Source organism: Rhinolophus sinicus, linkage group LG18 (assembly GCF_036562045.2).
Source record: "Rhinolophus sinicus isolate RSC01 linkage group LG18, ASM3656204v1, whole genome shotgun sequence".
Lineage (NCBI taxonomy): Eukaryota > Metazoa > Chordata > Mammalia > Chiroptera > Rhinolophidae > Rhinolophus > Rhinolophus sinicus.
Window position 1 is genome coordinate 17951408 of NC_133767.1, and position 6506 is coordinate 17957913.

The window sequence follows — 6506 nt, forward strand, 5'->3', positions numbered from 1 at the left end:
GGTGACCTGTGGGGGTGGGGGATGGGGCTGGGTCCTGGGGTGCGGGAGGGCCGGGGATAATACTGTCCGTGTCTTGACGAAGGTTTTCCCCTCGCTCCCACATGTGAGAATTGTTCGACTTCTGGATGGATGGATCCGAGTGTCGGGCACTGGAGTTTGTCATTTTTCTACAACCCAGGATGACATATCCAAGATTCAAACATGACAGAAACAGCAAAACTGAATTTCCCCTTTACCTGCCGCCCAGTGCCCACCTACACCCTTCCCCAGAGGTAACCACTGTCCACCACTCGGACGTTCTCCATGCCCCGGCTCTTTACCGGCACGTACATACACGCACAGTTACATTAGAAAAGGTCTATAATTGTTAACATCTGTATTGATTTTAATACGTGATCATTCTGAAACAACACAGACAGAAATACACCGAACAAAGGAAAAGGGCCTCATCCCCCAGAGATAACCACTGTTGCTCTCAGGGGTATATTCCTCTAGTTCTTTTTCTGACTGTACTTAAAATAGCGTGGAAAAATGGGATCCTGTGAAATGCACTATTTTGCAACTACCTTTTTGAACTCAGCATTATTCTTTGATATAATCATTGAAAAACAAGTGACTCTTGAACAGGCTGGCTCCCCTCTCAGTCACCTGGCATCGACGTGTTCTGCGGGTACCCATCGCCTTGGGAGAGTGGTGCATCTGACATTCTTTGCTCCCACTGGACAGACCGTTTCAACAGAAGGTGGGACGGGTGATCAGGGGAAACGGGCCTTGTCGACCAGACTTCCCATGGCAGTCCTTGTTTCTAGCTTCTCTTGAAACATCCAAACATCTGTGGACACTGTATCTGCTTCCCTATCACTGTCCCTTGAGATGGGGCATGATTTCTCCAGATGGCCACTGACCCCTCTATTGTGTATGAATAGGCCACTGTCACGATTAAAGGTATTTCCCCTGTCAGCACTCTCAGTAAAGTATTTTCCAGGTATGTGTGTCCACCCTCTCCCAGGTTTCTCCCTCGTACCTCATATCCCAATCACCTAGACCTCATGCTGCACCCCCCCACCCCATTTCCATTTCCATGTCTGTGAGTGACCAGCATCCAGGTCAGAAAACCCCCTCTTACCTCACTTGATCCACTGAACAGCCCTTATTTCTGTGCTGTGGTTTCTTTATTTGTAAAATGGGGTTTTTTTTATTGAGGTATAACTCACCATCTGTTATGCCTGGCTTCTCTCACTTAGCACGATGGCTTCCGGTTTCATCCATGTGTGTCAGTATTTCATCCCTTTTTATTGCCAAATAATATGCCATTGTGTGGATAAACCACATCTTCAGTTGATGGACCCTTGATTGTTTCTTTGGACTGTTATGAACAATGCTTCCGTGAGTGTCTGTGCACAAGTTTGTGTATGAGAACGTCGTTTTCAGTTCTCTTACCTCTAGGTACACCCTTTGAGTGGAATTGCTGGGTCATGTGTTTAACATTTGGGAGAACTGCCAAACTAGCGTCCAAAGGGGCTGCTTTCCCACCAGCAATAAAGATGGTGTTTTAATGGGTTCTCCTAGCATTACTCTGCGAATTCACTAAGTGAATAAGCATAAAGCTCTCAGGATAGTGCCTGGCACAGAGTAAGTGCTCATGGAATAATGCCTTCCTGATCAGAAACCCTAAGAAACACATCTTTACAGCTCTACTGAGGAGAAAGCTTACCTACGAGGTCTGACAATTAAGCTCACGAACTTGTGGCAACGACGTTGCTAACCTTTTTTTGAAATCAGAGGGATTATTCATTATGAATTTGTACCAACTGGACAAACAGTTAACCAAGTTTTCTATTTGGAAGTGCTGGAAAGGCTGCGTGAACAAGTTAGAGACGAACTTTTCATCAACAATTCATGGCTCTTGCATCACGACAATACACCAGCTCACACGGCACTGTCTGTGAGGGAGTTTTTAGCCAGGAAACAAATAACTGTATTGGAACCCCCTCCCTACTCACATGGTCTGTTCCCCAATGACTTCTTTCTTTACCTGAAGATAAAGGAAATACTGAAAGGAAGACATTTTGATGACATCAAAGGTAATCAAAGGATAATACGATGACAGCTCTGATGGCCATTCCAGAAAGAGTTCCAAAATTGCTTTGAAGGGTGGACTAGGCGATGACGTCGGTGCACAGCTTCCCAAGGGGAGTCCTTCAAAAGTGACCATAGTGCTATTCAGCAATGAGGTAGGGTTTCCAGGCGGGAATTCCTGCCCGTTCTCAGGAATTTTTTTCACTTTCCCGTTCCCAAATCCCAAGATATAAACTGTTTTCTGTTCTCCATGATGAATCATTTCCACAAAGTGACAGCCAATACTACCAACCAACTGGGTTCAAGGAGCCAATTTTCCTGATTTCCTGACCAACTTTTCTCAGGATTTGGGAATGGAAAAGCGAAAAAAATTCCCAAGAATGGGCGGGAATTCCCACCCAGAAACCCTAGCGATAAATAGGAAAAATGTCTAAGAGATACATTGTGAGTAGTACATTTATTTCCCATTGTGGGTATTACTGGGTTCAAGGAGGTGATTTTCCCAATTTCCCAATCAACCTTTCTTAGGATTTGGGAACGGGAAAGCGAAAAAAATTCCTGAGAATGGGCGGGAATTCCCGCCTGGAAACCCTAGCAATGAGGTGTGTAGCTGTGAGGACAGTCCCACAGAGCAGGTTCCAGGCTCCGCCTTGCGTGGGGAGACACTGGCTCGGGTGGTGAATGACCATCGACTGTGATTGGTTGGCCGTCAGCTGTAACCGGTTAGCCAATTGGCTACTGATGTAACTGCCAGGACTGTGTTGATTGGTTGGTTGGTCCTCAGGCAGAGGAAGTGAATGGCGGACTACAGATTGTGTGGCTACTACTGCGTGTGTCTCGCCCTTCGGCCAGCAAGAATATAGTGGTGTGACTCCCCTACCTATGGCTCCGTGGGTGTTCCTTTTTGGCCTCACCATATCCTGTGTTCTAGTGCAGGAGCGGGACCAGAGACCTCGCATGAGTCCCTGCGTGACAGTAGCACTTTTTCTAGGATGAGTTTGCGAACTTAATTGTCCGACCTCGTATGACTATTTCTGTTTTGTTCATTTATTTTGTTTTTTGGATTACACATATAAGTGAGACCATATGATATTTGTCTTTCTCTGTCTGACGTGTTTCACTTAGCATAATATCCTCATGTCGCAAATGGTAAGCTTTCATTCTTTTTTATGGCCGAGTAATACTCCATTGTATGTTCCACATCTTCTGTATCCAATCATCTATTCATGGGCACTTATGTTGCTTCCATATCTTGGCTATTGTAAATAGTGCTGCCACGAACATAGGGGTGTATATATCTTTTCAAATTAGTGTTTTGGATTTCTCTGGATGAATACCCAGAAGTGAGGTTGCTGGCTCATAAGGTGGTTCTATTTTTAATTTTTTGAGGAACCTCCATACTGTTTTCCATAGTGGCTGCACCAATTTACAATCCCACCAACAGTGCACGAGGGTTCCCTTTTCTCCACATTCTCGCCAACACTTGTTGTTTGTTTATTGAGATGGCCATTCTGACAGGTGTGAGGTGATATCTCATTGTTGTTTTAATTTGCATTTCTCTGATGATCAGTGACCTCAAACAAGCTTTTTTATCTTTGCCAATCCCATAGGTGAAAGATGGTTACTCATAGAAGTTTTAATTTCCACTTCTTTTATTATGAGTGAAGCTGAATATCTTACCTGACATTTACAAATCATCTGTGTTTTCATTTTGTGTGAATTGTCTTTTTAGGTCCCCTGTCCATTCCCCCTCCCCCCACCCTTTGGATTTTTTATAACCTTTGTTTTGTGCCTCAGTGAAAGCTATTTATTCATTTATTCCATCAACAAATATTATTACCTACAGTGTGTCAGTCTCTATTTTAATGACATGGAAGTGAACAGAAAAGACAAAGGTATTTACCTGTAGGAGATTAAAATTCTAGATGGGGCAGACAGAGAGTAAAGAAATAAATATATGCCGATTGGAGAAAAAGCAAGGTGTGGGCTAGAAAGTTACAGGGTGCTATTTTATGTAGGGGGCTTAAAGAAGGTTTCTGTGAGAGGTGCCAGGGGAGCAGAGATGGGAATGAAGTGAGGAAAGACACCATGCCATTATCTGGAAGAGGGATGCTTTAGGCAGAGGGAGCAGCAGCGTAAGGCTCTGAGGTGAGATGATGTTGGGTGAGCTGAAGGATCTGGAACATGGTGAGAGAGGCAAGGGGGGTGGGAGGTGAGTCCAAGAGTAAGCAGGGACCAGGTCAGGTAGGGCCCTGCAGGCCTTTGTAAGGACCTTGGCTTCTACTACGAGTGAGAGACTGCCCATTGCAAAGTTTATGTTGTTTATTTTGGCTGTGCCTTTTTGTGTGTGTGTGAAAGTTTTGGAGCAGAGGAATAATGTTACCCGATGTAGTTTTTTAAAGGACCACACAACAGCACGGTCTGTCTGTGAACTGAGACATTACACTATACGTGTTACTGGGGCGTGTTCCCATCGTTAGCATGTTCTGACTGGAATATTTAGGGGCCTGGCCTGCTTTAAGCCTATCCGATGTGTGACAGTCCAGATGGACCTGGTTTTCTCTGAGGGGCTGGACAGTCGTTGCCATGGGCATGTGCTCAATGTGGCAGGTGTAACGTGGTGATGCCAAGCCTCTAGGCCCAAGGCTTTTGCTTGTGGTGACGACTAAGTCCATCTTTTCCTCTTGGAAGGAATCACCTGCCCAGAGCTCCTCCACTGCACCTCCACGAGAGCGTCCTGCTGACAGCCATACAGGCCCTAAGAATGTGCATTCAGGAATGTTCCCAGAATTAGATACTGGTCACAGTGGTACAACTTTGTGAATATATTTAAAAAATCCAGAATTGTGTGCTTTAAAAGTGCGAATTCATAGTATATGAATCATAAGTCAATCATAATCATAATAAAGAATGTTCCCAGAAACCCTGTTTGTCATAGCACAAAAACTGAGAAAATTCCGAATATCTATCCACAGGGATCTATTCAATAAACGTGTGCACTTGTCAGTGGATAAACCATGGAGCAGTTAGAGAGAGTGAGATGTGTCTGCATTAGCAGACGTGGACGATAGGGAAAGCTCTCAGGGGTGTAAAGTTTAAAAGAAATGTGCCCCAGCCGGGGGGAGCGCAAGGCTCATGACACCAGCATGGGCCAGGGAGCTGTGTCCTACACAACTAGACTGAGAAACAACGGCTTGAACCGGAGCGGTGGCCGGGGGGGTGGGGGGGAGGTGGAAAAGGGGGTAAAAAATGAAGGTGGAGAACTGTGCGTATAGTGTGCTACCATTTGTATTAGAAGCGTATATAGACGTGTTTGTGTGTGTGAACACACATGGAATATTTCTAGAAAGATAGCTGAGAATTTTTAAAAAAATTTTATTGGGGAACAGTGTGTTTTTCCAGGACTCATCAGCTCCAAGTCAAGTCGTTTGTTTTCAGTCTAGTTGTGGAGGGCACAGCTCACTGGCCCATGCGGGGATCGAACCAGCGATCTGGGTGTTATGAGCACTGCGCTCTAACCAACTGAGCCAACCGGCCACCCCTGAGAATTTCTTAACAGGAACTTCAAGGGAGTGGAGCTAGGGTTTCTTTCACCTTTACTGGTAATGTTTAACTTCTCTACTTAAAAGAATGTGTATATGTATCATTTTATTAAAACCTAATTTTAAATTATCACAACAAAAATTTAAAATGCCAAAATAAAAATCTGGTGGGAGGGATGCTTTTGGCAGGAGCAGCAGTGCTCGGTCCCTGAGATGGAAATGTGCTGGGTCACCTAGAGGACTAGCCAGGAGGCCACGGTGGCCCTTGCTGGCTACTGAGTGGAGAATAGCCTGTGAAGAGAGTGTGTGGAGGCCTTTCTACACGCCAGACATATTGTTAGGCCCTGGGCTGGTGGGCAGTGGTGGGTGAGACTGACAGATGCCTTCACCAAGCTCCCCGTTCCTCCCAGCTGCTCCCCAAGTCAGGGGAGGCCCTGACCTTGGTTTTAGAGGGAGTCAGCCCTCTCTTGCCTTCCTGCACCCTCTCCCAGCGTGTCTCCAGGACCCGTCAAATCCAGAGTAGTGAACCTTGAGCAAATGACTTCACTTTTCCGAACCTTACATCCTTCCCCTGCAGGATGGGCATGATAACAAAGCCTGTCTCAGTGGAGTTGTGCTGAGAACTATGGGTGTTCTAAAAGCGGGTAGTATTATTGCTAATAGTAGCCTGCCTCCAGCACTAGTAACAGGAATATAATGCTCACAGTTATTCAGGGAGGCAGGCCAGACTGGTAGGGACCACCCCATTCTCTACAGAAGCCCACTGAGGCACAAAGACGGAAAGGGCGTATCCGTACTTAGCAGAAAACTCAAGATGGGCAAAGTTGAGTGTCAGGCAAATAGGGGTTTGAATCCCTGCTTTGCCAGCTACCTGCTTTTAGAGTT